Source organism: Leptidea sinapis, chromosome 39 (genome assembly GCF_905404315.1).
Source record: "Leptidea sinapis chromosome 39, ilLepSina1.1, whole genome shotgun sequence".
NCBI lineage: Eukaryota > Metazoa > Arthropoda > Insecta > Lepidoptera > Pieridae > Leptidea > Leptidea sinapis.
In genome coordinates, this window is record NC_066303.1 from 5,128,557 (window position 1) to 5,154,401 (window position 25,845).

Below are 25,845 nucleotides of genomic sequence, written 5' to 3' on the forward strand. Positions count from 1 at the left end.
ATGCGGGACACAAACCCGCCAAACGTTGTTTCGTTTGACCCAACCGTTCGACTGACGTATAGTTCATAAATCTTGGTATGTCTTGTTCAACTCTCAGGCTGTGGCTTCATGTTTAGATTTGAAAGTCCGAAATCTTTAGTCAATCTCCTAATCTCCAATGCAAATATTGTGTTTGAGCAGGTTATCAACTGTAAAGTAGATGATGTAGGAATTTTATTTTGTAAAAGATGCAAATATTAAACAAAAAACTTGGTTACTTATTTGAATTATTCTCATAAATTTTGAGGATATGTGGAAAGAGTGTAGAAATAAAAATTCTAGATCTTTTTATAGACTTGTAGTTTCAACAGAAATGACGGAATTATAATATTTTCATCAATGTAGTGTTATTCATTTGCTTAAAACACAAAAGGAAATGGCAGAAATGGATTCAGTAATGTTAAGATTTTTTCAATTAGGTAATTATCAAATTTATAATTTAATTATCAAATTTATTTGTTACTATAAAGCTTATAGAATATATCATACTATATATTATGATACAGTAAGCACTTATAGACTATCGGCAGCAACCTTTTTCTCGTTCTTTCATAGACATAGTTACCATTTGCTTTTTTCTTACCTATATCCCGTTAACTATAACTGTTTTTCCAACACGCACGCTATCTTTATCAGTGGGGCCCAAAATATTTAAATAATTATTTTTTTACTTGAATATAAATTACAGTCAAGCCTCTAACTATTTTAGAGTATATCGGTCTAAATAATAACATTCATTTAAAAAAACTTTAATTAAATCGTCCAATTGTCGTTAAGGATTTTTTACGTCATTTGCGTTACGTCATTACGTCATACCATTTTGTAAAACTTGTGCAGATTCTAAAGAACTAAGAATTTCCGCGGAATAAAAAATCCAACATGTTTCTCCACTTGAAAATGTTATCCACTCCAAGCCTCGCTACAATGGACACTGCACTCAAGCTCTCGTACAAAACAAAAGGCAACACGGTCGAAATTAGCCTGCACTCGCTTCAATACGCGTACGGGCCATTCAATGTTTACTGAAAACAGTTTTCACAAACTACTCAGACTTGTTAAAATTTCAGATTAATTGCGGAATTATTGGTTTTATTCCCGGGCTGCTAATGAATGAAGGTTTTGTTTCGCACTATTATGAATTCAAATCAATTGCCTATATCCAATTATTCATCATCATGAGCCGGAAGACGTCCACTGCTGGACAAAGGCCTCACTCAAAGATCTCCATTACGATCGGTCCTGCCCACATCCAACATATTCCGGCGATCTTGACCAGATCATCGGTCCATCTTGTGGGGGGCCTGCCAACACTGCGTCTTCCGGTACGTGGTCGCCATTCGAGGACTTTACTACCACCTACCCCCCCCCCCCCCCCCCCCCGGGCCATCCGTGAACGTCCATGTCCATGTATACTTTCGTTCTCCTACGGATCTCCTCCTTTTCGAGCTAAGCCCCCTCCATGCCCACTGATCGACCATGAGCTTTTAAAATAAATTACAAATCCGCATTGAAACAAAACATCTAAATATTTATGATATTCTCCATAATAGTTTGATTGCAAGGCTGTCTGACATTCAGAAAACTTCAGAATTATCAGACAGTATTGTCAGTGATATTGTCAACATTCAGCATATTCGTGGTTTATTTACTACTTAAACTTAAACTTAAACCAGATAACGATTTAAGGAATTATAGTGTCAGTCTTTTTGTGTTTTTAATGCTCCGGCTAATCTATTTTGAATTAGGTTTCAACGAAATGAATTTAATTATATAACGTAAGGTTACTATATAAAATAATTAGGTTACTATATAATGTAATTAAGGTTACTATATTATATAATTTAATTATATAACATAGAGTACTAATCAGTGCCGCGGTATTACGAGGTGTAATGTAACAAAGACAACATTCGGGTATTCAGTATATACATTTGAGCAACGATCCTCGATGTTCTATTCGACTAGAGAGTTTCATATTATGTGGTTGTAAATGACTTTGTACAAATAAAGCAATCTAAACAATTTGTTATGTTTTTAAAGTGATAACCCTTACTTCTAGGATGAATACACAAATAAAATTTGAAAAACAAAATTTTATGAACGCACGGACTCGAAGCCACGACCTCTGGCGTTCCGTGCCAGTGCTCTAACCAACTGAGTTAACCGTTCGAGTGACGTATCGTTATAAAATCTTGTATGCTTTGTTCAAATCTCAGGTTATGGCTTCAATAAAGGAATTTTTGAAAGGATAACACCAAATAAAACGTTCCGACTCGCGGAACTCTACCTCTATAGTTAATCATTTAGATTTAATGCTCACCACAAGCAGATATTATGACATGGGCGCACTAGCGTATAAGACAGCGTAACACATAAATATCTATCTTTGTTTATATTAACAATTAGAATTTTAAAATTGGAATAAATTCAGGTATCATCCATTACTATTTGCGCAGAGTAGGGATGGATACTAACGAATTAACAGAAAGACAGCTCCCATATGCTCATAATATTTGGTCTTCTGTTGGCTGTCAGCAAGGCGACCCTCTTGGTCCAGCAATATTTAGCCTTGCCATTCATTCCGCCATAACGAAACTAAAATCAAAATTTAATGTTTGGTACTTGGATGATGGTACTTTGGGTGGTGAAGTGGACTCTGTTTTAGATGATTTGAAAGTTGTAATAGAAAGTTATGTCATTGAGCTGTCACGCAGAACATACTACTGATCCATATTTTAATTCTGTTTCAGATTATTTTCGCTGCATATCAGCGCATGCTGTCCCATCCCAGCCTCAGAAAGTGGTGCTGCATCGGTACAATTTGTCTGTTGGTGTGTCGGTGTGGCTACCCATCAAAATGTTTTGGGATAGTATATTTCCTAAGTATTTTTGTCCTGTTAATATAGTTGCTAAGGTATTTATTGTTTTCAGATTTGTCTTCTGCACATAGCAACGCGCAGTTCGTGTCATTCGAGGACCAATAGCTGAGCTTGTGTGTGAAGTGACTGTTAAATGGACCAATAGTGAATAGTGAATTAATGAGTGATAATAATCACATCATAAACAATGTTTGTAGCCAAGCCAGTGATCTTGTGAAATGTGACCTATGCTCTCCTACACGTTATTTTAGAGGTGCAAGAGGCTTAAAAATTCACACCGGTAAAAAGCACAGTTCCGCGTTAGTTTCGGATATACATTATAGCACCTTGCCTTCGACAAATAACGCATATCATGTTACAACAAATTTTTCGGAATTATTAGGAAAATTAAAGAATTCGGTTCCAGTAGTAAAGCGAATTCCAAAAGGGACTCGCATTACTGTTGCAACTGCACTCTCCAAAGTCATTCGATCTACAGTAAACCAAAATTCAAAAGATAGTTGGGAGCATTTGTTCATGTTCGCATATTCAACTTTACATGCAAAAAAAGATGACCACAGTTCACTCACACAGGAAATAAAATCAAATTGTTCTGACCCAAATATCTTTGGCAATATTTTAAATAGTAACCAAAATTCAAAATTCAACATTTTTCGAAAAGTAGAACAGAAAGTTAATGACGGTGACGTGAAAGGTGCTGCATCTATACTTTTTTCAAATGATATCCTGGCACCCGACTCAAATGAAACACTTTTGGCTTTACAAAGTAAACACCCATCACCAGATGCTAATTGTGCTATTCCGGAACCATCTTTTTCCGATAATCATCTACGGGCTAATGGTGGTGATGTACTAAAAGCAATAATGTCCTTTAAGACTGGTTCTGCCGGCGGCCCCGATGGACTGACACTCCAGCATCTTAAACATCTGGTATGTCCTTCCACAGGGGGTGCGGGTAGAGCGTTGCTTGAGGACATTGTTCTCTTAGTAAATCTCATGCTTTCTGGAAAAGTTAATACCGAAATTACCGAAATTTTATATGGTGCGAATACATGTGATCTTAAGAAAAAAGATGGTGGTATTCGTCCTATAGCCGTGGGCTGCACATTTCGACGCCTTGTTTCTAAAATTTGTTGTAAACATATTTCTCCTTTCCTATCAACTAAATTCATTCCAACTCAGTTGAGTTTCGGCTGCAAAAGTGGTTGCGAAGCTGCAGTCCACGCTGCGCGAACTTTTTTGGAGAGGAACTCTGGTGATGTCTTTTTAAAATTAGATGTGAAAAATGCTTTTAACTCTGTTAATAGGGGAGGTCCGCTGAGAGAAGTTAAAAATTCAATTCCTTCAATCTATCATTATATTTGGCAATGTTATAGTAAACCATCCAAATTATTATTCAAAACTCATAATATTTGGTCTTCTGTTGGCTGTCAGCAAGGCGACCCTCTTGGTCCAGCAATATTTAGCCTTGCCATTCATTCCGCCATAACGAAACTAAAATCAAAATTTAATGTTTGGTACTTGGATGATGGTACTTTGGGTGGTGAAGTAGACTCTGTTTTAGATGATTTGAAAGTTGTAATAGAAAGTTTTAGCTCAATCGGCCTTGAGTTAAATTTTTCAAAATGCGAGCTTTTTATCGGCGAAAATTTCCAAATTTCAGACCGGGTTGATATTACCAATAAATTTAATGTTCTGGCCCCCAATATTAAAGTTTTGGATAAGAATTCACTTCACCTTCTTGGAGCTCCATTATTTCCTGTTTCAATTCCAACGATCTTAAACGATCACATTAAAAAATTTAATAACGTTTCGGACAGATTATTGAAAATTAATTCTCATATGGCCTTAACTATTATTCGGTCTTGTTTATTTGTTCCAAAATTTACGTACCTCTTAAGGTCTAGCCCGTTATGGAAATTTCCAAATTTGCTTGATGTGATTGATATTTCACTTAAAAATTTTTTTTCGAAACCGTTTTGAATTGCGCGTTTACAGATCGTGCATGGTCTCAAGCCTCTTTACCGATACGGTTTGGAGGTTTGGGTACTCGCAAAGTTTCGGGCGTTGCCTTACCATTTCTATCTTCAGTTCATAGTGCGCAGCCTTTGGTTACTAGAATTGTAAATCATGTACCAGGTAACTCAGAGATTGTGTATTTGAACGAAGCTAACAATGCTTGGCTAAATATTGCAAACATTCAAAATTTTCCAGACGATTTAAAGTGTCAAAAAGCATGGGACGCACTTCTTTGTAAGTCAGCCTTTGATGATCTTTTGATCTCATCTACTGACATAACAGAGCGTGCTCGTCTTTTGGCCGTGACAGAAAATGAGTCGGGATTTTGGTTACAAGCCTTGCCTTCTGCGCCGATTGGAACGCTACTTGACAATATGACATTGTCAATATGCGTATCACTCCGGCTAGGTATAAAACTGAATGAACCACATCAATGTAGATGTGGCGTTCAGGTAGATGCTCTTGGACGCCACGGGTTATCCTGCCTAAAATCGGCAGTCCGTATCAGTCGTCACGCCAGCATTAATGAAGTCATCCGCAGGGCATTTGTCGCTCTTAATATACCAGCTGTTTTAGAGCCAAATGGTATTACCCGCCGCGATGGCAAGCGTCCTGATGGAATGACGCTGGTGGCTTGGGCACGGGGAAGGGCGCTCGTGTGCGACGCTACTTGCGTCGACACTCTGGCTCCTTCTTATGTCCAAGTTACGTCAGTTGGTGCTGGGGCTGCTGCTTCGACTGCCGAAGACAGCAAGCGTCGCAAATATGTTGGTCTCAGTGAGTCATTCATCTTTGTGCCGTTTGGTGTCGAGACACTTGGCCCGTGGGGCCCAGAGGCGCGGAGAATGTTCAAAATACTATCTTCGCGCCTCAATAAGGCTACTGGAAACCCAAGCGCTGGCAGCTATTTCGGTCAACGGATCAGCCTTGCTATCCAACGCGGTAATGCTGCCAGTATTCTTGGTACGCTTCCACGTAATGATAGTTTTAATTTTATGTAGTCGAAGTATTGTAAATATTGTTATAAGATTTGTTTTGATTAAATATATATTTATATATCTATAGATATATTTATATATATTTAAAGCAGCTCCCATATTGAATGAAACTACCGTAACATTGAAACAGCGACAGTGGTGAACATTGACAATGACATCCTAATAGATATATTTGCTACAACGAATTAATTAATAATTATTGATGAAATATTTTCTTAAAAGTTTCTAAATAAATTTATATCATTTTCATCATACAGTTTCTGCAAACATTTGACTGGTAGATTTGGTTTCAACACATTTGGTTCTTACCGAGATTATTTATTTATATACTTAGTTTCGAGATCGCGCATTCCTTTTACATATTATAACACTTAGATGTGACATCAACTCAATCATACGAAGAACTCACAAAAAACTTCCTATTTAAAATATAAAAATAATAAAACAAACTCGGAATCTACACTTTTCCTGGCGTTTCAAAACATGCATACAATAATTTGATCTATCCGATAAGACTTTCTACTATTACAATAGTACCTTATCTTGTATGTATCGTAAAAAAATGTTAATTTTCTATTTGAAGTAAGGAAAAGCAATTGTATCGCCAATTGTTCAGATTTCAAGAAAATTATTATTGCATTTTTAAATATTAATATTTGTTTTGGAATCATCAGGTTTTTGTTATGTTCATCATATTTATAAACCTGGTGTACCTTTAGTTTATTTGTAAGGCCGGTACAATAAACATACTATTAGGAGTTAAAATTTAAATACGAAAACAACACTTATAGGCGCCCACTCAAGTATTTACCTGCTGCACGATTTGTAATTACGTGAAACGCAAATAAATATAAGAAAACTCGTAATGAACGTTCGGGATCAGTGTTAAAAAAATGAGCCTCGCAATTTTTCTTATTTTCCTACAATCTTGAAATTGTGAATGCCTCTCCTAAAATAATAGAAAAGGGGTCGTGAGAGCACTCCGGATAGCTGGTTGAATGCCGAGGGCTCTTCAGACCCCCTGAATATTTACGGGTTTGGTTGGTCGTCATTTTTTCCATGGGATTTTTGATACTTCTTAATTAGCATTGAAAAGCACGACACTTTATATTAATACAGAAAAAAGTTGAACGAAGAGATACGACAGGTTTATGATTTTAATAACATGTAACTTTATTCTTACTAATTAATTTGTCTTTAGAAATTAAACGACAAAAAGTTTTAGTAAGTAATGAATAAATAAAAACCCGTTATTCACCTACAAAACAACCATCTTATACAATCACAAAAATAGGAATAATCTTTATTTCCTTATAGTTATGACCCTTAGCATTTTATTTCTTAATGGTTGTTTTTAGACCCGGTGGAGTTAATTAATTTAAATTTACATACACGCAGAAAACAATCCAATAATACTGTAAGGTCTTGCAGTTCACTTCGGCCGTTGCCAATATACTATCTACAGATAGAGATACTGCTTCTTTCTATTGTCAGTAATTAGCTGTCAATAATCTGAAGCTGTCCCAATATACCCGATAAGTCATTCTTATCGCCTTATATTGGGACGCGTGAAATTAAATTTCCATACAAACTTCTATCACTGGTAAGCTCTACGTGCTCCCATTGACAGACAGCGTGTGGGGATAAGGTGAGTTACCGTCGATAAGTTTATTGGGACAGAAAAGTCAACGATAGTTACGGTTTTTATCTCAAGTAAGAGATAGACTGAATATTGGGAACAGCCGTTAGTGTGTAGTTTGTTACTAGAAACTATTTTTATCAACATATTAATATAGTAATATTGACTTCAAACCTATCAATATATAGCACATACAAATAATAGTAATTTATTCATATTAAAGGTATGAGGTATTAGGTTTTTTTTATGGAATAGGAGGACAAACGAGCGTACGGGTCACCTGCTGTTAAGTGATCACTGTCGCCCACATTCTCTTGCAACACCAGAGGAATCACAAGAGCGTTGCCGGCCTTTAAGGAAGGTGTAGTCGCTTTTTTTGAAGGTACCCAGGTAATGTACCCAGGAAGGTTTGCATGAGAGGTGCATTAAATTAAATCTTAATTAAGTTATTTTATACTTTTTGGTGTCTCATGTCTGAAATAGATTATTCTGTAAACTATAACATTGCATTGCATTATATTGTCATATAGTAAATGGTGCCATAAACAATAAACGGGATCCCAAGAAACGGGAAAGGATATGACGCCAAAAAATGCTGTTTGAATCTCTATTTCACGTTCTTTTAAGACATTTAAATATGAATATTATTATATGAAGTGTATAGACAGTGATATATGAAGAACCTTTTAGCTATGAATAAAAGGTAGCATAAGACCCACTTATCAGGACACGGATTAATATTAATATTGACACGAGAGTGGGTCAGGGATTGGAAATAATACTCCGCTTATAGGAACGAGTCTTTATTTGCGTTCACTTTTTCTGAACTTGCACTTCGCCGGTCTGCCGCTGTTCCTCTTGTGGGCAGTGGTACCTTCAACGCGTCACACCGCACCGAACACTAAGTCTCTTCTATCTTCTTCTTCTTGGAACACTTCCACTTTTCACTACTTCTTCCTTTCTTTTTCTTCTTCTTTACACTTTCGAGTCAGAACTAGAACTGCCGTAGGCCAAGCTTAGTACGGCTTATATACCCCCGGATCTGTTCTGTTTTCAAAATGGTTCTCCCATTCCATCTTTAAATTTAAATTGTACTAGAAATTTTTTTTAACTATTTTTATCCTGCTTACACATTTTCCATCCCTTTTTTTCTGTTCGATTTGATCCTGAACTTACTAGAAATTCCCATTAACTTTACAAAACCCAAAAAATTCCATACACTGGTCGGTCTATCGAACCCGGGTCTACAGCGTGTAAAGTAAACACTTTTACGCTAAAGCTACGAGTATTGCTGACGGAGCTGTTGAAATTATTAATGTCTTGAAGTTTGACAACTCTCGTTATGTACGTTGCTGCACGATATGACGTTTGACAACTGTCGTCATATACGTCGAAGCGTTGCTACGCGACAATATAATCAACCTAAATGAAAACTTCTAAGAAAGTCATAGAAAAACTAACATTACATCATCCACGTAGACAAGTGTATTCTGCATCAGTCTAAAGAAGAATCACATAAATCGAATCATAAATCTCAGCGTAATCGGTGTACATACATAATACATAAAATTCTCAAATTAGTATCTATCATTTTATTGAAAGTCTTATATTGTGGGGTATGGTTACTAAAAGAAACATATGTTTTTTCCAAAATTCTGGCAAATTACCAACACGTTACGGAAAGATATTTAAGTATATTAAGATTTCACTGGAATTGTTTTACAAAAAGAAGTCTAATAAGATTTTGAGTCTGTGGTTATTTTGAAATAAAGTTTTATTATTATTAAAAAGAAAACTTATTATAATTCTGCTTTATGTCAGTCATACAGTCAATGAAGTTGTCATACAGATACAATAATTTCATTTGCATGGTGCTCACTTGTTGTCAGTGCTTTTCCCCACCGCAAAGGGCCCAACGTGCGGAGAGTTTTCACTTCTAAATAATCCCCACTCGATTACCTCCTCATTATTTGAAAAAGTTTTTAAAAAATATTTTAAGGAAGACTAGTTCAGCGTAAATAATTGTTAAAAGAAATCATATCCGACACTTTGGAGTCTCGCTTATTTCGGGTCCCCCGTGACGTCATACTCTATACATAGTAAAGTAGCCCAAGGATTTCATCCAAAGAACACAAGTAATACAAAGATAATCGCGTTATTTGCACACTTCAGTAATCACGCAAATGACATCACGTGGAACAAGAAATGAAGCCTTTACCTGTAGTCTTAGAGATAGTGAACTTTTGCAACTGGAAACTTAAGTTGCGTTTTGTTTAAAGTGTACTGATAAGAGCAAATATAAAAGCAATGAAACTTGAACCGGAATATTATTTGATGACAAAACAATGTTAGGTAATAATCAGATTCAATCTACTCAATCCTGATTCTACAAATTTTTTGTCCACCTAAGCCCTATGGACTGAGGATATGTCGATGAATACTGGTATTGTGGGCGCTGATTGCTCAACTTATCTAAGCTTTTTTTAGCTTTTATCTGTGCATTGGTAAGGTTTTTTTATCTTTTTTATACTAGATCAATATACTATAGGCATCCCATACCTAAATTTTATTTATTTATAAAACAGACATGCGTTTGTGCATAAAATACCAAATTATTTGGCATTACGTGTTTCGCATCTACACGAGGCGCCTCGTAGAGACGAAACACGTGTCGAATTGTTTTAAAAACAAATATTGGCGGAATTAACACTAAAGAAAACTTAAATCATTTGTATAATTATGGATTTCGGCAAAGTAACGCCTAATTCAATAAATTTTATTGGGCTTATATCAGAAGTGGAATAGATAAAGATTATATTTTATTGGAACAAACTTTAAAATATATTTTACATACTTTTATATCCTAAAGTTGCTTGGGCTACTTGTAGGGGTCACATTACAATTTAATCCTGTATTATATCATAACTGTGCAAAATTTTCACAAATACTTTTTAACCGTTAACTCTTAGTCTAAAAAAGATTCAATTTCACAGTGCCGAACCTTCTGCACGGATCGCTACACAGTTCTCCCACGGGACACTCACTTACACAAAATATATTATTCCCTGTATTATATTATAATTTACAAAGTAACTTAAGTATAAAACATAACCTTTCCATATACATTATATCAAATAAGTATTGAATAGAACTCGTTTTCGGAAGGTTTTTATCTTATTATTTTGTATCCCTCAATTTATATTTACGGAGTTTGCTGTTAGAAGATTGTCCTTACTATACAGCCTTTATCAAAGCCTTGCCGCTTTATATAATGTTACAAATTAGATTTTCTCATTTTCAGGGTTCCTTAACATAAAAAATATAATACATACACAGTAAGATTTTAAGACATTCTATCCACCACAATGACGTGTGCAGAGCGATATTATGTTCGGGGTTGTATCGCAGTGCGCTACAGTACCACCACCTAACTTTTATGATGCGTTTCAATAAATTTATTTAGTTAGGCGTTACTTTGCGGAAATCCATAATTATCCAATTTTATTGAGTTATCTTGAGTTTACACTTTACTTACTTTATCTTCTACCCGAGGCATCCTCAGGAGATATTGATGTATTCCAAATTCTGGCATGTGACTGAGTTAAATGAGAGAGCGGTTTCCGGCTGATTTTACAACAACAACATATTTTAATTACTATTGTTTCGGTTATATATAAACCGTTTCATATAAAGTCAGCCTTCAGTTTATGTATGCGTAGATAATAATTTTGTACTACCCGCACTTAGACAACAGCCCAAAGTATGTTTATGATTGTAATGTGCTTAGCAATGCAAATTGCAACTTCGTTAGTATCTAGTACACCCACCCCTCGGGAATCAACTTGAAGATCGACATGGTTCTATTTTATATTACATTAGTATTATATTAGGATTGAAGTTATATATTGTACTCTATTGCTTACGGGGTGTTTTTGGTTTTTAACCTTTAGTTACCGTGTATTGATTTCAATCAAACACAAAAAAAAGGGATAATGTGTGGGAGACACCTTTGCACAGAATACCGACTAAATTGTGGGTAACACAACGTTGCCTATTTCTGCCGAGAAGCAGTAATGTATAAGCATTGCTATGTTTCGGTCTGAAGGGCGTCGTAGCTAGTGAAATGTCTTAAGGTGACGAGCGCAGTTGCTGCTCAGAAATCTTAAGCGGCGCTGCATTGTGAAGGGCAGGGCGTATCAATTACCATCAACAATCATCAATCATCAAACCATCAAAAATAAATAAAATGAATGACCAACATTGAATGGAGCTTGGGCCACTTACAAATAGTTTTGTGTCTCAATAAATGTAAACATTAATCATGAATAATTTTATTTTCATTCACAAAAATATTATAATATATATAATATAATATAATATATTTATTGTTGGAATCCCAGATTCAGAGAAGAACAATTTTGAAGAATGTTTGGTTGATAAGATAGTAGCGTTGGTTTGTATGAAGCTTACCTATGCCTAAGCCTATGGGGAATGTAAAGAGCACCACTCTTCTAAAAGTTACGTATAACTTAAAATAAGTAACTTATCGTAAGTAGGTATGATACTTCATACTACTGTTAATTCGTAGTTAATTAATACTGATATTGAAATAATAATAATAATTCAAATATCCTTTGCTGATGCGAATCACGTGTAGGTATTTACTATTCAGTACGCATTAATCACACCGATTGAAACCACAGACACACCACATGACGAGTTGTATCGATTCGATTCTAATAATTTATTATATTCACAAAAGAAATCGATATTTTTAAATGTACTATGAAGATGCCACTCTTACGGCCGTTCCCAATATTCAGTCTATCTCCGGTTGTGGCCTACTTGAGATGAAAATTGTAACTGTCGTTGACTTTTCTGTCCCAATAAACTTATCGACGGTTACTCACCTTATCCGTACACGCTGTCTGTCAATGGGAGAACGTATAGCTTACCAGCGATTGAAGTTTGTATAGAAATTGCAATTCACGCGTCCCAATATAAGGCGATAAGAATGACTTATCGGATATATTGGGACAGCTTCAGATTATTGACAGCTAATTACTGACAGTAGAAGGTAGTAATTTATCTCTACCTGTAGATAGTACATTGGGAACGGTCGTTAATCGATTAAACACTTTCAATAATAAAAAGTAGTTTAAATAAATAATAAATACTCGGGATAGTAAGCACTTTATTTTTAGTCCCAAACTGAATGTACAGATGTAACATAAAATATATTATTGTCTGACACAGCTATGGCACCTGTATGATCAATCTTCATTAACTTATCTGTGTATGTCTATGTGTCTGTACCCGTCTGCGTTTTTGTGTATGATCATAATATGATCCGGTTCTTAAGCACAATATATTATACGAGTGTTGTAACTCGTCAGTATGTTTGTATGTCGAGGAATCCTGGAACATGATTTGCATGCATATATCAAGGACCTATAACAATACATTTTGTTTGTTACTTTAACCTCGTATTCCAACAGTTATTCAAAATAATAAATAAATACATCGAAAAATTAAGTAAGGAGTGATTGCGCCTCTTAATTATATTAGATTGAGTGGGTGCGGTATGGAGAGGGCTATGTTCGGAGTTTTTGTGGGGCGATGTATATGCTTTTACAACAAGATCCAGAAAATGTTCAAAACAAAAGTATTACGTTATTCAAAAGAATTATTAAAAAACGTTTGTGTGGTAAAGGTTACTATAACATAAATGAATTTCTTAATGATACCACAGATTGGGAATGGAGCACCCTCAGGCTATTAAATAATAGAAAAAAAAGCCAGCTGAGTTTGTTGCGCCCATTCTTCTCAGGTCTGAGGCATTCATTTTGGAATGGGTGGTAGTTTTTTGACTTTCAATAAGTGATGTCACATCCTATTTTGAATAAAAATATTTGAATTTGAATTTGAATTTCCCTGCGTGGTCAAATCAGAAATGAGGAGATCCGTAGGAGAACCGAAATCACCGTCATAGCTCGCGTAATTGCAAATCTTAATTGGCAGTGGGCAGGGCACATAGTTAGATGGACAGATTCACCGATAGGGCAGAAAAGTCCTCGAATGGCGACCACGTACCGGAAGACATAGTGTAGGTAGACCCCCAAATAATGGACCGACGATCTGGTCAAGATCGCCGGAATTCGTTTGATGAGGGCAGTGCAGGACTGATCGTCATTTAGCCGTCCAGCAGTGGACGTCTTCCAGCTGATGATGATGATGATCATGATGTTGAGTAGTCACGCTAGGCTATGCAACGTTCATTTAAGTAAAGTCTACTCGAGTGGACTATTTTATACTTTTATATCGTATTTTTAAACTCCCCTTAATGAAGTTGCCACATCTGTCGTCTAGTCTTAAGAGTCTTGTGTCCCTTTCTTGTAGTTATTTTTAAACTATACTTTATTAATTCAAAGCCAATCGCGTTATACTGCGCCCGTCCCACTAAGAGTTAAATATATATATTGTCTCATTCATTTGCATTGAATCAAGGAAAATGCAATGGAAATTTTAAGACTACATTGTTGAATAAGGGTAATCGTAAAAAGTAGAAAAATTCTCCAATGGCTTTTAGATATAAAGTTTACTCTGGCCTTTCATTCATGACTTTCACAAAATATCGTGATCGGTTAGCATCATTAAGTTACATAAAAACACAAAGGCACTCTCCGTCCGTCCGTGAATCCTTGTGGGTACGAACACAATGCATGTCGATCTCAGATACATATTTACAACAACCGATCATTCTCTCGTAACGATATTTAGATATTCAAAATTTGGTACAACGACAAATATGAAAAATAACAGTTCCATATGAAATTTTCATTAAAATTCCAAATATTTTAGTATTTTCCATGCCATATTCGTTAGTTTATTGCCAACACTAAATTTTGAGTAAAATATGCCTATATTCAGCAACTAATATGCTGTCCACTTAATAAGAGTAAGAGATTATATATTATTTTGGTTCTGCTGTTTATATATTATATCATATATATTGTGATTAAAATGTGTATATCGCAAGACTCCAACAACTATAAAAATTATCGCATATTCATATTTTTTGACAAGGACGATGGTCAAACAAAATACTTATAGTTTTGGTACTTTGTTACAATATGGCCTTTCAAACTTACAAGTTATGTAATTTAAGATAAGAATTTAAAATTAGAAGTCATCTATATAATATTTAATACTTGAAGAAAAGATTTTGTACCTTTTTAATCACCTTTTCGGAGGAGTATGAGTTTTCGCATAATGAAAGTTTTATATAAAGAAAAAGTGCAGAAAGCATTTACGTATAATATTGTAAATAATTATATTTCAAATCAACTTATTAAATTAAAGAATTCAATGTTAACATTAATCTACATTACTTTTGACTATGTCAGACAAGAGTCAGAACGTCAAATAAATTGCATGGTTAATATTTAGTACTAGACGACTGAATTGATAATTTTCTTTGCTTTTTATATCTAAATAAATTTTATGAATATTCTAAAATGTTCATTTATTATGATAAAATTACCACCTATTGCTTGGAATGATTTAAATAAACAAGTAATAATAATATACACTTAAGAGTTTTACTCGACGACTTTAAAATATTAAACAATAATTTCCAAATGTGTTATTCAATATGATTTTTTTTTAATAATAGTCGTTAATATCAATAGTAACTAGTATTACTAAAATAAATGTGCAATCGATCCGACACGATATTTGTATCGTGTATAGTAAAGAAGCCAAGGCGTGTGCGTCGAAGCATGAATCCTGCTTTGTCCCTACAAGGTCAGTGGTAAGGAATATCGTGGCGATATCGGAAATAAGGTTAACTGATAATAATGTGTAACGGCTGGGAAACAAACGGCGTTTTATGTGCACAGGGCCCTAGGACACAATTTTACAACTCTCTAACGCAACATTGAACAACAATACACGACGGTGAAACTTGTAATATTTTTAAACCTAAAAAAATTATGTCTGTTTTTGCCTTTTAAAATGTAAGTTACAATAGACATAAATTACCCCTCGCTTTTTACTAAAAAAACATTCTTTTGCTAATCACACTATTCCTAAATTATATTTTATTGTGGCTTCCCTCTACAGTGCGTTTTTTAAGGAAGTTTTATACACGTATCCCTCAAAGACAACGATACGACATGGATACCTTCAAAAAAGCGCGTATACCTTCCTTAAAGCTAAGCTTCCTTAAATACCACCTTCCTAAAAATAAATCCTTGTAATATTACTAATCCTAGAATAAGTTAATACTAACAATATATGGGTAATGCTGCCTGAAATAAATAAATTTATTATTATTATTAAAGACTGGCAATGCTCGGTCTCTTGTCGTGTGTGGGCGGCGGTGATCACTTAACATCAAGTACCGTACGCACATTTGGCAAGCTCTTCCATAAAAAAAAATATTAAATTTTTATCTACTTTTCCATTTGGCTTTTATTTTTATACATACACACTACAAATAATTTATATATTAGTAGCTGACCTGTTCTGAATTTAAGAAATAAAATACTGATTTTATGAATTTGTCAATAATATTTCATAACATCAAGAACTATTTCGTGATTGATTCACAGCAGAACTGTCAAACCGTGCGTCAATAAATTCTCTCATAGAAAATATGTCCATACAAAACAATTATAGGAAATAAAAATAATTATGGGTCCAAATCGAAATAAAAACTATCCTATCTCTCAAGTTGGACTAAACTGCACTCCATGAAGTAATCCCCATTAAAATCCGTTCATTAGTTTAGGAGTTCACTGTAAACAAACATCAGGACACTGGATTTATATATATTACTAGCTGACCCAGTAAACGTTGTATTGCCGATATTAAAATCGCGATACAAAAGTAACTGTTGATCGTAGATGGGTGAAAATTTGAAGTTGTATGTATTTTTTAATGCTGACTCATAATCAAACAAATTTAAAAAAAAAACGTGTGGACCACCTTTAACATTTAGGGGGATGAAAAATAGATGTTGGCCGATTCTCAGACCTACTCAAGATGCTCACAAAATTTCATCAGAATCGGAAGCCGTTTCGGAGAAGTACGGGAACGAACATTGTGACACGAGAATTTTATATATAAGAAGATGTGCGTGCATGTTGTGTAAACGATTACAATGTATATCTTTGTCGCTTAACTGCTCATAAAATAAACAATTCTAGAATAGCGACTGCTTATTGATCTGTTCCTAATATTGTATAGATCAAATCTGCTTAATCTTTAAAAAAATATATTTATTTATTCAGACAAACATACAGTTATACATTAATCGGTTATACAAAATCGAATATTATTTATAAGCCTATAGTTTCCTGAAACTTAATTATTGGAACATAATATAAAATGTATGAGAAAGCTCACTAATTTTAATACTCAAATCACACTAAGAAAAAGAAAGCAATCTAAAGAGTCGGGAGCTAATTCAGATTTTTTACAGTACCTAGGTGTCTATGTATAGAACAGTCTTTTACTTAACTATCTTTTTTTATGGAATAGTAGGACAAACAAGAGTATGGGTGACCTGGTGTTAAGTGATTACCGCCGCTGACATTCTCTTGCAACACCAGAGGAATCACAGGAGCGTTGCCGGCCTTTAAAGAAGGTATACGCGCTTTTTTTGAAGGTGTACCCATGTCGTATCGTCCCAGAAGCATTGGACAAGGATGCTCATTCCACAGCTTTGTAGTATGTGTAAGAAAGCTCCTTGAAAACCGCACTGTGGAGGACCGCCACACATCAGATGGTGGGGATGATATCCTAACTTGTGGCGTGTCATGCGAAGGTGGAATTCGGCGGCAGGAATCAGCTTAAACAGCTTTTCAGAACACTCCCCGTTATAAATGCGGTAGAAGACACACTATGAAGCGACGTCTCTACGCAACGCCAAGTGATCCAGTCGGTCACAGAGTGATGGGTCCCCGACAATTCGAGCTGCTCTGCGTTGCACTGGGTTGCGCCAGACCAGAGATGACTGCAATACTCCATTTGTGGACAGACTTTTGCTTTGTAGAGCACTAGAATGTGGGCCGGCTTGAATTATTGCCGTGCTCTATTAATGACGCCCAGCTTCTTCGAAGCCAATTTGGCTTTGCCCTCATGATGGCCACGGAATTGGAAATCGCTCGAGATTTTGAGACCCGGTATGCCGATACCAGGCGAGGATTTAAGGGAAGTGTTGTCGAAGAGCGGTGATACGACAAATGGGGTTTATTAGTGGTAAACGCGCAAACTTGAGTTTTCTGGGGGTTTAATTGGACAAGTTTCAATTTACCCCATTCCGCGACCTTCTCAAGAGAGGACTCGATAGAAGACACAAGTTTCTCCCGGCACTGGTCGACGATTTCTCGAGAGAGATATGCATGGCCCGTGTATACGGCATCACCAGTGGCGTCGTCTGCATAGCAATGTATGTTGGAGGTGTCCAACGTATCATAACATACTTTATTTAACAACTTTGCAAAAAGAGGTTAAATATGTCTAAATCATTAAGAAGCATAGGAATTAAGAGCAAATTTCTTATTACAGTGACCGGATGTGACTAACTACCTGGAAGACATCGATAATGAGCGGTAAAGTAAATCATTATTTTAACTGCAATGATGGCATTTTTCATACACCCACAAACACTTCAAAAATATTTTTAACGGATTTTATTTCTCGTCTAAAATATTCTAACATAATAAAACATATATTTTTCCATATGAGTGCTCGGTAGCAAAAACATGATACGCGAAGGTTCCCACGCGTCCCCTACGTAGCTTTCCGCCTCGCTGACCACTAAGTTCATAGGTGTGTGAAGGTAAGACGCTCGCAATATGGCGAAGTGACAGAAGGTTCTATCAATCCTTAACCTTTTTTTTCAAGTAAAAACTTCGTTAACGGCCTTGAGCACTTTTATAGGGATGGATATTAAATGTTAAACTCGCGTCAGGACACGTGACCTGATCGAAAATTCGTAAGACATTCGTTGAACTTATGGATAGTTGATTGTTCTGGGAGTTCTCTTTTTAATGTAAAATAATTGTAATAGTTCTGAATTATATATATTTTTTATTTATGTTATATACATTGTCATTGTTGTGTTCGACATAATAAATATTTTTTTATGAAAATAAGGGACAAGATGAGCTGGAAGTTTAGCTGATGGTGATGATCTGATTACGCCCTGCCCATTTCAATGCAGTGCCGCTCAGGATTTTTGAAACCCCCAAAAATTCTGAACGGCACTACAACTGCGCTCGCCACTTTGAGACAAAATGTTAAGTCTCATTTGCCCAGTAATTTCACTAGCTACGGCGCCCTTCAGACCGAAACACACTAATGCTTACACATTACTGCTTCACGGCAGAAATAGGCGCCGTATATATATATAATCACAGATATATTTAACCACATAAAAACGATAGTACTTTTATACTGATAAGTAAAGCAATTCTTGCAAAATTATTCCCTAACCATTCCAAAATATTCAAAAATGTTAAAGTTCAAATTTTCTGCCGGCACTCCCGGAGTGCAAACCATATTTTTTTTATGGAAAAGCAGAACAAACGAGCCTCAGGCCACCCGTATGGTCATCTGATGGCATACCATCATCATACGGGTGCATGCTGATCTCATAAGATCTCCGCGGTCCATGCGTCACTCGTGAATGGGTGCTGCTTGTGGTGCCAGGTCGACCTATTATCTATAAAAATCCAGTGTCCTGATTTTAATGTGGATTACTTCATGGAATGCAGTTTAATCCAACTTGAGAGATAGGATAGATTTTATTTCGGTTTGGGACCTATAATTACTTATATTTAATACACAATAATTAATTTTTATACAGTTTTTTCTTTAACTTTTTATGAAATAATTTATTATAATATTTAAACACGAGCCAAATATTGGATTCAGCACCTTACAAACTTATTTGTTTTGAATTTTACAGCCATTGTAAAATACTCTATTTGATTGAAATGAGTGGCCTTTGAGTATCTTGTACTACACTGGCCTGCAAAAGTAAGTATCAAACTTTTCGAATTATTTTTTTTTCTCAACTATAGAAGGTAGAGATTTAAGATTAAAAACGTTTTGTTGCAAATTTTATAGGCTTTAATTCTTAGAAACTAAAATTATACATTAGTAACATTTTTAACTTAATAAAGATAAAACAATGAAAATAGACATTTTTAGTTTAGTGTTAAAAATTCAACTAAAATGTATTTACATGTTATTTAATTTTTAATAACTGGTATTGCCTCCTCGAGTTCTGATTACAGCTTCGAGCCGGTTTGGCATACTGAACACTAGGTTTCCGAGCCGATGTCGGGGAATATTGTCCCATTCTTCTACCAGGGCCTGCTTAAGTGCCCTGAGGGTAGTAGGTGGTGGTCTGCGATTTCTGACTAGCCTCCCAAGCTCATCCCAGGCGTGTTCAATCGGGTTGAGATCGGGAGAGACTTCTTGATGGCCAAGCCATCACGCTGATACCGACCTCCTGAATATACTCTTGTACGATATGAGCCGTGTGTGGCCGGGCATTATCATGCATCACCATCGATCCATCACCCATATTTGCTAAATACGGCCCTGCATACTCATTGAGAATCTCTTGAGCATATCTTTGCCCAGTGAGGGTGCCATTTTCTATGGCTACTAGCTCTGTGCGACCTTCTGAAGATATGCCAGCCCATACATGTACATTGCCTCCACCGTATTATCCCACTGCATGTGTTCACGGGCGTATCGCAGTCTCGCTACTCGATGCTGTCTCTCGAGTTTTGGGCCACTCGCTGGTCTTCGGGGTGTCAAATTTGCTTCAGGAGTCTTCTTCTCACTGTACTATCACTAATGTAGTCCCTCCGGGTCTGAAGTAGCTGTTGCTGGACTTCAACTGCATTTTGGTGGCGATTTCTTAACACAGTGGAAATAATATAACGATCTTCTCGGGCACTGGTACACCTGGGTCTGCCATTACAAGGTCTCCTCAGATGGTGTCCAGTCTGTTCGTATCTTCACTTTACCTTCTGGACCGTTCGTACCGTCACACCCACCATTCTTGCAGTGCGACGCATACTGATGCCTAGTTCCAGAAAAGCCATGATCCTAGCACATTCTTCAACTGAAAGAGGCATGATAAATAAATGTTATGTGCTTTTTAGCATAAATTTTCAAAACAAGACCCATCGATGTTGAAAAAAATTTAAAACAGAAAGAAAAATGTGAATGGTAAATTTGTAATTCGGAAACGTCCACTTTGAAAAAGGAATGGTTTTGTTTTTGAAGTTTTTTTTCAGCCAATTCTTAAAAGAAGGTTACCGACTATAAAGTTTTTATGTACAAAATTAAATTCTCTTTGGAGCCCTTTTTATTTCGAAAGTATATCTTGCGAACTTAAAACGTTATCCCAATTTTAAAAGTGTGATACTTACTTTTGAAGGCCAGTGTATATACTTCTCACAAGCTCAACTGGTTAATTCAGTAATTAAAAGAAATATTTATAGTTATTATTCAAAAGCGCTTAGCCTAATTGAATAAAGTTTATTTGACTTTGACTTTGATATACTCACTTGTAACACCACAGGTATCACAAGAGCATCGCTGACCTTATAAACCATCGAATAAACGTACATAATGAATTCTAAAACCGAAAGCATATTGGTACGTGGCGGGTGAGAGTCGAACCGGGGCTCCGTGGTTACTCAGCTATGATATAATTTACTATATTGTCCTGTACGAGATTATTATGGCCCTAAAACAGCTTAAAAACACAAAAAAAGGCGCCGGGTGATGATGGAATTACAACTGAGCTGGTGGTACCCCTGTACTTAAGACCCTCCAAAAACTATTCAATTCTGTCATCCTCGAGGGCAAAACGCCGCAAGCATGGCACAGAAGTATAGTGGTGCTGTTCTTCAAAAAGGGCGATAAAATGCTTTTGAACATCTATATGGCCCATATCACTTTTGAGCCATGTATATAAGCTGTTTTCTAGGGTTATCACGAATCGTCTCGTGCGTAGGCTCGACGACTTCCAGCCTCCCGAACAAGTCGGATTCCGAAAAGGCTTTAGACCACCATAGACCACATATATACGCTGCGGCAGGTTATACAGAAGACAGTGGAGTATAACCAGCCACTATGCTTGGCGTTCGTGGAATATGAGAAAGCCTTTGATTCGATCGAGACCTGGGCGGTGCTTTAGTCTCTCCAGAGGTGCCACATTGATTACCAATATATCGAAGCGTTGAAGTGTTTGTGTAGAAACGCCACCATGTCAGTCCGTCTCCAGGATCAGATCTCGAAGCCTATCCGGCTGCAGCGGGGAGTCAGACAAGGCGATGTCATATCGCCCAAGCTGTTCACAAGTTGTTCGAAGATGCCTTTAAGCGTTGGAAGATGTCTTTAAGCTTCTAGAACTGTACTCTCGAAATTGTTGACGAGTACGTCTACCTCGGACAAACCATCCAGTTAGGCAGGTCCAATTTCGAGAAGGAGGTCACTCGTCGAATCCAACTCGGATGGGCAGCGTTCGGGAAGCTCCGTAAAATCTTCTCGTCCCAAATACCGCAGTGTCTGAAGACGAAGATTTTCAACCAGTGTGTGTTGTCGGTAGACGCAATGTTGGCAGGCCCGTCACAAGATGGTCTGGTTAAGATCGCCGGAATACGTTTGATGCGGGCAGCGCAGGAGCGATCGTCTTGGAAATTTTTGGGGGAGGCCCTTGTCCAGCAGTGGACGTTTTCCGGCTGATGATGATGATATTGTGCAATATTTGTAGGTATATACCACTGGTTTATAACCGTACAATGTGTTAAGGTAGTGACACCGAATTTAAGGTGGCATTGCAATATTTTTACTGTATTTAAATTTAAATATTTTGGTTCAAAATAGGATTTAAAATTAGTTATTGAACGTCAAAAACTAACACCTATCGAAAAAGTATGCCTCAGACCGGAAAAAAGCGGGGCAAAAGCAAAAAAACAGCGGACTTCTTTTTTTAAATAAAATTTGCTTACAAAATAATATCGTACCATAAAATTTATTATTTCAATAGCCTGAGTGCGGTCGAATATGTCACAGTCAAGTATATATGTTATAGTTACCTGTACCACACAAATAATAATCGTTTTTAAACAATTCTTTTGAATTTGGTAGCACATATTTTGCTTAAAGTTGATTTTTTTATGGAAAAGGAGGACAAACGAGAGTACGGTTCACCTGGTGTTAAGTGATCACCACCACCCACATTCTCTTGCAACACCAGAGGAATCACAGGAGTGCTGCCGGCCTTTAAGGAAGGTGAAAGCGCATTTTTTAAAGGTACCCATATCGTATCCTCCCGGAAATACCGCACAAGGAAGCTCATTCCACAGCTTTGTAGTACGTGGAAGAAAGCTCCTTGAAAACCCCACTGTGGAGGACACATCTAGGTAGGAGGATGATATCTTAACTTGTGGCGTGTCGTGCGAAGGCAGAATTTGGCGGCAGGAATCAGATGAAACAGCTATTCGGAACACTCCCCGTGATAGTTGCGGTAGAAGGCACACAAGCAAGCGACGTCTCTACGCAACGCCAAGTGATCCAGCAGTTCACAGAGCACTGGGTCATAATTTTCTGGGATCATGTTATAAAAGCATTTATCTCCACTCATGCTTTAAATCCTCTATTAACGATTCTAAAACTGTTAGCTTATTGCAAACATAAAAACCCACAATGTTCTAATCACCATAACATCATCCAAACGAGTGTTGTAATGAAATTCAGTTCAACATTATATCATCCGTTTTCATAATAACACTCCTTTGGAAGATATTATGGTTACTAGGATTGGCTTTTTTAATGTTAGCAGTAAGCTAACTGTTTCATAATCTTTTATAGAGGATTCATATTATGGGTGCAGATAAAGTCTTGTATGCAACATTAGGTATTAAAACACTCATGTTCGTTCGTGTTTTAAAACCCATTATAACACAACAGTTGCAAAAATAACTATTACATCAGTCATATAGGTCAAATAATTTAGTCATAGTCCCGTAAGCGGCCATAGTGTACTTATCAGATATTTTCTGATTTATCCGTGATATTTTATATGCGACTCAACTTACCAGTGATCTCATTCTACATTATAGGTAATAATTAATAAAATCTATAAGCGAGGTTATACCTCGCGTACTATTTATTTACCAACCCTGAAAAATTTCGATTATAAATATGCCCACATATACTGGGCGTACTAAGTCGAATTGGGAGGTATTTTGTTTGGTAAAGTATATGTTTTAACAACCGGATTATAGTATTTGCTGTTAAGCGTCTTGTTAAAGTATTAACGCTTATTAAGCGTTTGTGGCGAAAAACATATCATATTTAAAATAATATCTAATATATAAAATTCTCGTGTCATGGTGTTAAACATTGAACTCCTCCGAAGCGGCTTGACCGATTCTCATGAAATTTTGAGTGCATATTGGGTAGGTCTGAGAATCGGACAACATCTATTATTCATCCCCCTAAATGTTAAGGGCGTTTTTTTGACATTTTTTTTATTTGTTTGATTATGAGTCAGCATTAAAAAATACATACAACTTCAAATTTTCACCCATCTACGATCAACAGTTTCTTTTGTATCGCGATTTTAATATCGGCAATACAACGTTTGCTGGGTCAGCAATCGGTCAAGCTGGGTCAATATAATATTGACACACTTTTACGCAACTTATCTTGCCCCAAAACTAGGCATAGCCTGTACTATGGGTACAAGACAACGATATATTTAATACAATATACTTACTTAAACACACATAAATATATATATACATCCATGACTTGGAAATAAATATCCATATTCATCATATAAATGATTGCACCTACCGGGATTCGAGCCTGGGAACCCGGGAACCCTCTAGCTTAGAAGTCAGTAACCATTCGACTATATGGGTCGTCATATAAATGGCTTTACACTTGATCCGAAATTGTCTCTGTGTTAACGTAACAATAACAATAGCGAAAGTGTCTTGGCAAGTGGCAAAAGCGTCATTTATTTCGTATAAATATGCGGCGAGGATAGTTGTATCGTAACCCATTATTAATGTTGAAAAGGGGTGCACTTAGGGGTAGATATATATATTGGTTTTATGGTAAAAGTATTTATTTACTTAGAGTACTAAATTAATTTATGACACTTGCTAAATAACTTTAATTAATGGTTCTACTTGTGAGTACGCGGATTTCTACTATTCATTTGTTAAAATGGTTACTCGGACCAGTCCTGTAATGGTTACAGACAAATGGTTAATGTTAACTAGGACCGGACCGACCAATAGTTACACGCGTACTGCTTTACTAAAGGCAACACATGGTTTTATTAGAATTAATTTTATCTACTAAGCAATATTTGTAATATAATGCTGTTCGATGGATTTACTTCGAACAAATGTGAAAATGTATGAAAAACCACCGCATTTTTTATTCGCTCTTTTGTTCGGCTTTTGAATATTTAGAACGAAAACTACACTGACCAGTTACAATTTATAAGCAAACTATATTCTGACAGCTTTTAAAATATTTAAGCGCTGTCAAACACACTTTAATAGCTCTCTACGTTGAAATTGTTAAGTCAAATTTACAATTTATTTGTTAAATAATTTCTTTTTATTTTCCACGTAGGTGTAGTAATACTCCCATTCATTGTGCAATGTACTGTTATAAACCACACATTATAGAGCCTCTTGCTGTTAGGCAGGGCATGACAATACGCCAGGTTTATTACTTTAGTGTGGATGACAGCTACGTCTTAAACTCGCGATACGTCAGTCACTTTGTTTTAATGTGCGAGCGTTTGCTGAAAATCGAGGCAAAGAGTTCGCCGCAATTTTTTAGACGCCATCACAGCTGTCAAAATCTACCTAGACATATAAATTTTCTATGACCACACTAGTTTGAGGACCCACAAAAGCTAAGAAGGTTATATATTACATCATGAAATGATTAAGTTTAACAATATGTCTATGTAAATGTAACTGCTAAATTTGATTGATTCTTTCATTAAGTTATATATATAAGAGTTTGCAAATATATGTTCATTTGTGTCCATACGTATATTACAAATGCGAGAGAAGCTCTCTCTATTACACTTACACATGCTTATTCTGTTGAATTAATTTAGATGAAATTTTGTACGTACATAAGTTGAGACCCTGGAAAGGAAAATACTATTTTTTACCCCGGAAATCAACGGAAT

General features: G+C 36.1%; 1 protein-coding gene across 1 annotated transcript in view; it reads right to left on the reverse strand.

Moving 5' to 3' along the window:
- The window catches only part of LOC126976199 (T cell receptor beta variable 29-1-like), a 430,134-nt gene that overhangs the window by 217,442 nt on the left and 186,847 nt on the right, over positions 1–25,845 (reverse strand). The window lies entirely within an intron of this gene.